Source organism: Tauraco erythrolophus, chromosome 12 (assembly GCF_009769465.1).
Source record: "Tauraco erythrolophus isolate bTauEry1 chromosome 12, bTauEry1.pri, whole genome shotgun sequence".
NCBI classification, from domain to species: Eukaryota; Metazoa; Chordata; class Aves; order Musophagiformes; family Musophagidae; genus Tauraco; species Tauraco erythrolophus.
This window is the reverse complement of record NC_141476.1, coordinates 18,631,382-18,643,193: the sequence shown is the minus strand read 5'-3', so window position 1 is coordinate 18,643,193 and position 11,812 is coordinate 18,631,382.

Here is an 11,812-nt window from a genome sequence, read left to right as displayed (position 1 = left end):
TCTCTTTTTATGAAAGTTTCTCCACAGTGGAAAAATACGCAGGAAAAAAGCAAAAGACAAAAAAAAAACACCCCAAAACTGAAAAAAAGAGGAAAGGCCCAAAGGCAGTATCAGAAAGTTGAATCAAACACTAGGAGCAGAATCACAATAAATACATGGGAAGAAAGAGGTTTGGGGCTTACTGATACCTTCGAAAGGCATTAAATGTAAAAGCAAAGAAACAATCTGCTACGATGTCTAGGGGAAAAGTGAGGGCATTAAATGAACAACCACAAAAGACAACGCACTTGGTGGCTGGAGCACAACGTGACAGAGCTGTGGTTATCACCTCGAGTCAAAAGAGTGCAGCAAAACTCAGGGTCAGAGTTGGAACAGAGTTCACAGGACTTTTCAAAGACCAGGACTAGACTCAAAACAGTGTGCAGAATGGTAATATCCCAACAAAATTCATGGCACTGACAATGTCAAGGCCTCAGGAACCTGTCTGATCTGGCCCAGAAGGCCAGAAAACGCGACTCCTTGCCTCCTCTCTTTGAACAACTCACAATGGGTTAACCCACCTCTTCCAGGAGAGTGACCCTTCCATGTGTGCTCCACACAAGCACAGAAAAAGCAGGCACTATCTGCAGCCTGCAGCATTGCTGCAGTGACTTATAAAAGTATCTTGGAAGCCGATGTCCAACTTCAGCACTTCCTCCCTACAGATCTCTGCTAATTTGAAGCTGACTCAGAGCAACTCAGTAACTGCACGTAGAAGATGTATTTTAAAGGCCAGCGCTGTGAGAAATTCACTCCTCCCAGGCTGCCAGCAGCATGTGAAATAATTTTATCTTGCAAATGGGCTGTAAGAATAACATTAGTTTGCCAGTGTCATGCTGAGTATTTTCCCCAGAAGCTCTGCAGGGCTTGGGAGAAAAGTTCCCATCATCTCCTGCTTTGGAAGGAGGGAACGTGTGGCAGGCCCGAAGGCGGAACAGGCGAATGACGGATGAGAGCTATGGCACTGGCGAGCAGAAAGGGCAGGACAGCAGCACAAGCCAGGCTCAGCCTCGGTTTGCTGCTGCTTGTTTCATTAATTCAAGGTCATGTGGTTGAGGGAGGTTTCAGGGTCTCGAAATCCCTGTCTGAGCTTCTGGCACCCTCTCCAGCTCCTACCAAGGAGATGATGACTGATGGCGGGAAATTTTGACCTTTTAACTCCATATCCCTTTTCTAAATTCCTACGGTCACTATTGGTATCTCCTGCGTAGCAAATTCTTCCTCTCCCTCCCCCAGGAAGCCGAAAAACTTTCATAGCACAGTTCTGAGCGGGACATAAATCTCCAGGCCCCTCTGTGTCTGGTAATCTTCCCAGTCCTGCGGCGTGAGGCCAAACTTTTGCCCCCTGTCACTGGGGAGCCCCAGGTCACTGGACGAGCTCTTTTGCCATCCTTGGAATAGCAGCGAGAATTCCCTGAAGCGTCCTGCGGGGCCGGGGCTGCAGTTCCCAGAAGCGGCGGCTGCTGACTCGGCTCACGCGCTTCCTAGAACTGCTGGGCCTTCGGGCTGGGGGGACGGCGGGAAGAGGGGCAGCGGAGGGGCAGGAACGACGACAGGAAAGAGGCCACGTTGCACAGATCCTTCAGCGCTCCAGACGTTCCCCTCTTCTTTTTCACGTGAATCCCAGAAAGATTATTTTTACCACATTTTAAGTGCTGGCAAGTGCAGGGATGAGTCCAGCTGCGGCCAGACTGGACTGTCAGCAGCAGCTCCTGCCATATCTCGGGTTTGCTTTCAGTAATTCCAGCTCCTGGATTTGAAGACGACTCCACGAGAGGTGGCAGCCATGCCCAGGTATCACATCGAAACTCCTTTCTAAGCATCAGCACACGTTACATCAGGAAACATTAAGAGTGACAAAACAGCACTAAGAAGGAAATCTGCCACACGACAGGGAGGTTCCAACTAGGCTAAGCCTAAGACAGGCGATCTACACTGGGAATGATCTCCATTACCAGCTCCTCGCACGGCGGCTGTGTACATCACACTTCTGACAGTGTGCTTACTTTATGGAACAGCTTTCCTACATCACAGCTTTCTCAGGAATTCTCATGGAGCCACCTCGGCTCCTAACTCCACTCTAAGCAGCTGTGTGTACCACCCATCGCACACCTAGCTACAACATTTATTTCTAGGGAATAGATGTCTCTAGTGTGAGCCAGACACGTCTGGGACCAAATTCTTTTCTTGGCTAACCACAGGCAATTTCTCTCGCTTCAAGAAAACTGTGCCAAGGTGATGGAGAAAGAATTTGGCCCACAGCCTGGCTTCTCCCCAGCACAGCATTTAGCTGTAGACAGACTCAGGGTTTTCAGAAGGAAGCTCTCTGAGCTCTTGGCTGAAAAATGAGAGTCAGAAAAACCCAGAACATGGTGGATGAAAATTAGGAGCTGAAAGAAAGTAAATAAACTAAATGGGTTTCCCTGCTCTGACAGCACACGTTTTTCCTTCCATCATCCGCGCTGCAATGAAAGGTGAGGATATTGCTCCATTTACAGAGTTTTTCCTGGCCTGTCCCCAAGGCCACAATGCAGTGTGTTTATTTGGTTTTCATAAGGTCAAAGAAGTGCTTTTGGGTAACACAGAAAGTTTACTATGGACTTTCACCTTCATGATCTTAAACCAAGTGTGACAGTTGCAATGAAAAATATTTACTGCTGTTTACATAAATTAGTGGGGGCTTTTGGAAGAGAGAAGGCTTTCAGTCTCATTCCACGCCCTTCTCAACAGCTTTTTAAAAAATTACTTATTACACACAAGATGTAAGAGAAGAAAACGTCAAGATTGAGACCTCACAATGTTCCCAGGGCACATCCAGGGAGTTATTCACACTGATCTGTGCGGAAGAATTCCAGCAGTAACTACTGTTATTACGGATCACATACCTGGGGCTACTGTGTTCTTGTACTACTTTAAACAGGTGGGCAGAAGCTGCAGTAAGCAAGTCATGTGCAACACTGCCCTTTTCATGGAAGCCAAAAAAAACGCTGGCATAGCTTATCAGCTTACTTTATCTGGAAACCTCAACGTGCTGGAACTTCATGTACTTACACACCCTGCACTGTGGTTTTTAAGAACAGGCCATCAAGCAGGCACCCTACCCAAAAGGGAGTCTGTCCTACTCTCCACATCCATAGTCCATTTGGTGACCATCCTTTTTCTGTTTGTAGTGGCTACAGAAACAGACAGAAATCAAGAGGAGCAGGAGTCTGACAATGGTCCACAACTTGGTCTCACTTTTCCAGAAGGAACAACTGCAAAGGAAATCATTCCTCTCTGCACAGGCAGAGAACAAATGGCAAAAATCCACACTCCTGAGACACTTCTGGAGGTCAGAACATGTTGGGCAGGGAAGGACACGAGCTGATGCTAAAGTCCCACCAAACTATCTCTGGACAAACTGCCACTGTCTTTGACCCAGCAGCACCATGACTACAGTGACCACACAGAAATACAGAGTCCAATCTCCCTCAGCCCCTTTCTGACACAGAAAGGGAAGACAATACGATAAAATACACACCAATATCATCAGAGGCATCATCAAGCTGTCTTACATCAGTGGTTTTCAAGCTGCAGTCCTTAGAAGTTGAGGGTTTCCATGGATTACTGCTAACATTCAGGAAAGATGACTAATTAGAGGAAGTCTACTGTCAGGAGAACTTTCTGATGGAAAGTTTTGAGTTACTCATGTTGAAAGCGTTGACAGACAGTACCCTTAGGTGATGAGTAGCAAACAGTTTCTCCTAGTGTTTGAATGCCTTGGGTGGGGGCTGACAGGTGATGCTCTTCCTCCTCCCACCTGCACACTGACTTACATTCATTCCTCCCTAATTTAGCTCCTTCTGTTCAAATCCAAGCAGCTTCCTTGAGTAATCATCTCTAAAATTGAGACTACAATACAACATGTTGCTCACCAGCCTAGGCTGCGGCTCCAAGGATGCTGTTGCATCTTCCGCAGCCAGGAGGAAATGGCCCGTCTTTTGTAGGCAGGTTCTAAACCTTAATTAGATAATTACAAGCCAGCTGGGTGATAGCCATAATTCCCCCTTTTTGTTTTGTAGGGTTTGTTTTTTGTGTTGTTTTCAGGAAGGCTTTATGGTGAGCAGAGACCCAATTCATTCATTCCAACTCCAGCTCGCTTCCCTCTTTTGGGGTAGCGGCTTTACCTTCTTTATCGAAGGACTTCTCACTCTGGCTCCGGCTCTTTTGACTCGGGCTCTTGGCTCGGGCTCTGGCTCCGGCAAGGGAGTCGGGGTCATGATCTTCAGGGTCTCTTGTGAGGATATCACATCGGGGTCACCAGTTGTTGCTCACCAGCCTAGGCTGCAGCTCCAAGGATGTCGTTGCATCTTCCACAGCCAGGAGGAAATGGCCCACGTTTTGTAGGCAGGGTCTAAACCTTAATTAGATAATTACAAGCCAGCTGGGTGATAGCCATAACAACAGATCCTAAACTCTCCCCAGACCACAGGCATGTGAAAAGGTTAACCATGTTCTTAGCCCACCCTGACTGCACCAGCATTATTTAAGCAGAAATCCCTTTTTGAGTGACAGGAGAATAGCATCAAACGAGCTGGGCAACAGCTTTAAGGACAATTCTTAGCAGAAGGTAGCAGCTGGGCCTCTTAAGCTCTACTACGACAAGCCTAGTAGAAATCTACCTATTAAGTATTAATGTTTGTTATACGAAGTATAAATATATACTATTTGTAATAAGCATATGGCAACACAGAAAATGTCTTAAAACTGCCATCTAAGTTACAGTTGCTGTAACTCAAACCGCTATTAAGTTATAGACAGTATAGCTACCTCAGCTCCCATTCAGGCAAAGCAGGTGAGGTCATTTTACTGATAAGAGAGAAGAAAGATGCAGGAAACACTCCAGGAAAACCCTTTATGCAGGAAACACTCAAAGAAAACCCTTTTTCTCTTTCTATTTAGAAAATCAGCTATTTTTCATCCTTGCTCTTCACTGCAATTCTGCTAGTCAAAACAGTCAAGTTTTGAATCCCAGCAGCAAAATATAAGAAAAACAAAACAGATGTGATTCCACCCTCCAGGTGATGCAAAACCGCACAAACTGAGTACGTAACCCTTCCTTTGCGTATTGATCTCTTAAGACAGAAAGTACCATCACTGCTGCCAATTTGCACACGCAGCCATACTTAAGTCTGGGAAATGGTTGTCCTTAATTTCTTTTCTACAACTTTAATTGCGCCCCTACGCTGTCTCGCCTACGACAGGACCACAGAGCTTCCACCTCTTTCCAGAGAATGGCTGATCAGCTGCACAAGACGTTCCTTCTTCGTTCTGGATGTACTGGTTCTGCAGCCACCAAGGCCTAACTGCACAAATTATAAACAACACCTAGTCCTCAAGAGGGTGATTAAACTCATTCATTATTGCTACAGCATCAGACACCTGCCTCTTACACTGTGTCCCATGTGATGGAGGTGTAAGAAAGGAAGCATCTAAGAGAGAAGAGCAGGTCTGCTATAGGCTTCAGGAACTACTCTCTTGAATTCCTGAGGAGCCAGCAAAGGATTCACCCCCAGCACAGAGGATGGAGCTGTTTGCATCCTGACCAGCCTTCCATAGCCCTGCCAAGGATGGCAAGATTTTGTGAATATTCACTGAGGTCAAAGCGACCCCAGTTGTAATGTGCATCCGGCAGTTTTCAAAAAAGCTCCCTCACATCGACACACAACGTAAAGCACAAAAAGGAGTAAGCAGTTTGACATTAGCTGGTGCCATGGAAATTCAATAAAATACAGAACCAGATATAAAAACCATATCAATTCACAGACTTTTTCTGCTTTCTTTCCCCTCATTTTATTCAGACCATATTCCACTCGCTCTCTTCTTTCACAGTTGCTGTTTTCACCCTTTTCACTCCCTGCATTGATTCCACTCTTTCTTTTTAAAGGAAAGCAGCTCCTCAGTTGATTTCTACACTTCAGAGTTTCCCTCAGCTTCTGAATTCTTTTATCACACACTCCCTCACCATTCTCACCCATTCTCCACAGAGGATTTCCAATATCCTTTATTTCCCCCAATTATTTTCCCCTGTTTTCTTCTGGTTCCAACACAAATACACAAACACGTTCTGAAATAAAAGGAAGAGCTACTGCAGATGCAGAGGTCCGCATTTGCCTGACCTCATACCACTGCACAGTTAAAAAAATAATAATTTTAAAGCCAACTCAAAAGTGTCTTTCCCTTTCTTGCTATTGTCCATGCCCCTCCCTGTTTCTTCTCAGAGTTTGAGCACGCAACCAACTGAAAGTCTGTCCAAACAGACACAGCCCATTTCTCAATTAACTTCTTCAGCCACCGCTAAGGTAACTGCTGCATTTTTCCAGCAAACCACTTGTGTCACAGGCTCAGCTCTCAGGGCTTAATTCTATACAGTTCAGCAGCAAGCGTTTCTTTCCAGCTAGCATAAAATGCAAAGCCATTTCCCACAGAGCTAGTTTCCAAACAGGGTTTTGATTGCCAGGATTTGCCTTTATCAATACTCAGAAATTCTCCAGTTGCGTGTTTTCAGCCCCTAGCTACAACGATCATAGCTGGGCAGCCACACGATTTATCACACCAGTATCCCTCTATTGCAGCAAACTGCAGTTCACCAGTGGGGTTGTTGGGAACCGGACTTGAGGAAAAAAACCTTGAAAGCCTGATCCAAGCAAATTGCATCAATGCTCAGTGACGGCAGTGTGCCAGTGCTAATTACTTCACTGCCAATCAGTTGTCAGAAGCACCCAGCCACTGTGCTCATCTGTCAAGTCCTCTCCTTTGTCTCCAAGTGCCCCACCTTGCCCTCCTCTGCTGCCGAAACATCTGGGTGCCCTCTTCCCTTCCCACAGTGCAGTTTGAACAGATGACAAAGCCTCTAAGTAACAACAGAATATAAGCTCTAATTAAAATGCAGTGGAAAATAGAGCGAGAAACCATGGTATGATCTAAAGCATTAAGATGCTTTAGGTGCAGGCTGGAGCATCTTCTCTGTTGCTCAACAAGGAAACATTGAGCTAGTGCCTATCCGGAAGGGCAGAAAGCATCTGAAACAGTGCAGCGTTGGAGAACTGCATGCATTCTCCTCCCTTTCTTAGGAAAGCTGGGGAAATTAAACTAGATCCAAGAACCTTCTTCTCCGTTAACACTCATCTGCCACCACTTTTTTGCAAGGCAGTCCCTCCCTCCCTCTCTCCTGCAGTCACTTCAGCCAGCAGCCAGGCTCTTCCAGGAAATCAGACAAGACAAGAGCAGAATCACTCATCTGCCAACCACCCGATCACACAGCAGGGGCAAGAGATTGTAAAAGGAAACTCATTTTTTAAAAAGAAGCTTTTACTGCTTCTTGGGATCCGGCTTCTGTGTAGAATGACACACAAGGAAACTCTTACGACACATAAACAGTGAGGAATTCAGATTAGGGAAGTAAAGAGAGAAGCAGAGACAGCTCTGAACTAAGCTTGAAAACTTGCAGATCTTCAAGTGCATGTTGCAAGATGAGAGCAACAGGCTTGTACTAGGAACTAGGAGGAAAAAACAATCCCTTTTAAATCTTCCTATTTGAGGAGCTGCCAAGCACTCGGTTTAAACTTTTTTGGGGGGACATGGGTAATCTCCATGATTTTAACACTCAAATTTGAGATGGGAGGGGGAAGCAAATGACCAACATCACAAAACAACTTAGATCTCACCAGGGACAATCTAGAGTAACTGACCACAAATGGAAAAAATGAACTCATGTGTTTTAAAGGGGGAAATTTAACTCAAAAATATCATAACCCAGAAGAGCTATAAACTCTTACGCCATTAATATCTTGTAGACCTATTTTCAATACTTCTCATTCACATTGCATGCATACATAAAAAGAGTGGAAACACTTTCATGATCTTAAACCTGAGAAGGATTAAATAAGAGCTGGTGAAAAAGTCTGTAACTCAACAGCCTGAGCAGCAGTCCTGCCTTGTGCAGTGTTGGGAACGCGTATTTACAGGTTGCTTCCTGCAGCCAACCTAAAGGACAAGTGATCAGGGATTACAGCTCCTAGGACTCAGAGACAAACTTGCATTTGATTTACCGAGTGAAGCTTTCCAAAGCCGGTCATAAAGTTCCACTTCATCTCCCCCTGGCTCACACGCAGCCAAATACAGCTACACCTGAGAGTGCCTGAGTTCTGTCCAGAGGCTGGAATTAGCTCCTAAACTTTCAAAGGCTGCACGGTGCTCGTAAGTGCACAGGAGGCAAATATGCACTGACCTGAACTGCAGCGCTAGGAAAGATGAATAAAACAGAAAATACGGGATGGTTTACTACAGGTTTGGTCCATGACTCAACAGTTAGTAAGGTCTGCCCAGGGAAGGCTGGCAACCTCAAACTGATGTAAAAATAGTGTCTTTTTTAACAAACCCAGAGCCAATCAAAACTGTGCAACAAATCCGCTGACCTTCAGGTTGTTACCGCCTTGTGTTGCAACATTTTGAAACTTCCCAGAACAAAGCTTTTGTCCTCAGGACAGAGCCATTTGCGCAAACCAGAAACATCAGCTGCTGTTAACACAGTGAATTCTGCGTCCAACACACAGCTGCAGAGCCCATTCCTCCTCAGCAGGCAGGAATGATGCTTACTTGAACATCTACACATCGCAAACTGCACACGTATGTATTTATTAAATTGTACCAGCAAAAGCTTCAGAGAAAGCTGAGCTCATGAACTCCTCAAAGCAAAGAAACAAACCAAATCTGCAGGGAAGCTCTTCAGGGAAGAGTGTATGGAGAACGGGGAGTCTGCAGATTAGATTTTTTTCCTGGGATATGATGACTTTATGCTAGAGACAGGTGAAGTGAAACCTGACCAGGGTAACTTTAGCCAGAGAGAGTGAGATAGAAATAAACAATATTATTCCTGGAAAGAAGGGTAGTAGTTGTCCCTCTGCCAAAGTGCACTCCAGTCCAGAGCCTATTAGCTGTGGATTCCTTTCTGCGCTCCACCTCCCAGTGTCAGGGCAACGGTCCCAGGTCTTGACGTCAAAGCTGCCTTTTGTTTGCCGCGCAGACTTTCCCCTTCTGCAGGTTTAGCAGACCCAGGCATGGAAGCAGCCAGGCAAAGGGCTCTATTTCGGCCAGATCTGCAAACTCAACGCAACCCTCCACGGAAAGTCCTCTCCTCAAATCACTAACTTCATCTTTTCCAGTGAAAGAAAAATAAATTAGTTCAGTACGTCTAAAATTGGTTTATGTTTAAATTGTCCTCTTGCTAACCTTTTCTTCGATTCGTGCCCTGTCTTTTAGCTGTTGCGGTTTTATCTTGCATTATTTAGATTGCAAAAGTTGCCAAGCAAGGGCTATTTCCAGAAGCATAAGACAAGACAGTAAAACTACTTCTTTAACTATCATATATTTGGAGAAAATCCTTGGAGAGACAGGAGGATAAACTCCCAGTGCTCCAGGATAGTACTGAGAGATATCAGAGGGGGAAGGAAGAATGAGACCAGGTGCTACTACGAAATCATTCCACCTCTCTGAACTTGGGACAGCTACAGCCAAACTGGTTGTTTTCCAAACTCAGCAGAGGAAAGGCTGTGGGCACACAAGGACTTGGGCACATGCAAGCCATTTCTTGCCCTTCACATCCTCCTGCCTGCCTGCCCCAAAACACAAACTACTCTGTGGAGTATAGGGGAAGAGAGGTCTGCAGCAGAACTAGCTGTGTTAGATCAGGCTTCTCCTGCTAAAGAGGCCTTTTAAGATACAGTCATAGCAGTCACAGTAAGATTATGACACTTCTAATACAAATTCAACACTCTATTATATCCTACAGCATTTTTGTTTAAAGGCCAAAGATTGTAGGTCAATAAACAGGGGGCAAAAAGAAATGGAAAACCCCAGTCACATAATGCATACAAAAACGGGCACGGTAATCAGCTGCTACCTGTTTCCGAGAGGAGATGCCAGTCTTCTCACATGCTCAGAGTTAGGATCTGATCACATTCATAATCCCTCCTTTTGACAGCACTAAACCTGACACTCGCTGGGATATTCCACAACAGGGCCCTCCTATTCCCCTACTGCTGAGACTCCCAAAACCATCTCCCTCTGCCCAAAGCAGAGCCCAACGTTCTTACTTCTGTTCTCCAAACACAGGCATGCTGCAGGCTCTCTTTTTTTCCCCTTCAGAAAGCTTAAAGCTGGGGAACCTTTGGTATCTTTCCTTCTTGTAAGACTCTCAGACTAGTACTTGACTTTGTGATTCTCACACGAGTACTGTTGCTGGCTTTGTATACCTGTAACTGAGTGGAAAAACATGACTATTATCTCCTGGCTAAGGCACAGAGCCATCACTGCTGGGATGCAGCATTCCTAGGCTATTAGTATGGCTAACAAGATGAGCAGCATATGCTCTTCCTAGTGGGGAAAAAAAAAAGAAAGAAAGAAAGAAAAGAAATAAAAACTATCATCTCTGCTGTCAGAGTAACAGAAAAGTGTATGTTCAACCCAGGCCAAAGTGTTTCATCCCTTGTAAGGCATTAATTTGCGAGGCGGAATGCAAGTTGCCCGCATCTCAACGGAGCCTGGTCCTCCCATGCTGTCCCACTGACTGGTACAGAAAGCCAAACCTCCCAAAGAACTAACCCACGTCCAGTTCCCTGGGACAACTTACTCACTAACCAGCGTGAGTAAATCCTCATTCAACAGCACACATCCTGGGGAGGAGGAAGGAGTCCCAAGCGGGGTCTCGTACAGTCACACTTCTCCCTCCTGTGTCTCAGCCAAACTACAAGCACACAAATAAACACAGGGACCGGGTGTCACATTTAGTCTTTTAAGCTCCTTCTAGTGTTTTCAGAGAAGTCATGCTAAACAAAATGGAAAGGCCTGTTCATTTTTGCTTGTTCTGTCACAGTGGGGAGACACAAGCTAGTGGGTCAGCAGGATGACTTCATATTACCGACTTAAAAGCACCCACGGGTGGTATCGGGGGCAGATGTCAGGAAGTCTGCCAGCTGCTACAGTCTGATCTAGAGCTCTGCATGGGAGTGCTGCACCAAACCGGGCTCTGACTTCCTATCAATGCGTCCTGGAAATGCACACTGCCAGGCAGGTCACTGTGGAGATAAGCAGGACCTCACAGGCCTCATACAGATCCTTTCTCTAACATAAAGGCTCGACAAAATTGAGCCCCGGGGACGACTAGCAACCTGAACTTCATTTATGTCACGCAGCACTCTCTAAAACCAGGCTGTGATGCAAAGAGAAAGATTATTTCCAGGTATCGAAGTGACAGCTATTCCAGTAACTCAGCATTCCCCTCCCACTCCACCGAAGTAAGTGAGCGAGCGACACGCGGCTTATTCCAAGCGCTCTGAACCTGGGAGTCGGGTCTCAAGAAATCAATAGACTGACTGAAAAGCTAGTAATAGGGGTGTCAAGGTGGAACAGTTGCATGTGACTGGTTATTGGCTTTCAGACTGTTGACCCTTTAGGAAGCCATCTTTTCCAAGCCCTCTTTGTCACTACAATGGCTGAGAATCATAGATTTCATAGATTTCTAGGTTGGAAAAGACCTTAGAGATCATCCAGTCCAACTGTCCCTAATCCCCCATTAAACCATATCCCTAAGCAGTTCATCCACCCTTTTCTTAAACACATTCAGGGATGGGGACTCAACCACCTCCCTGGGCAGCCTATTCCAGTGACTGACAACCCTTTCAGAGAAGAAATACTTCCTAAAATCCAACCTGTACCTCCCCTGACTAAGCTTATA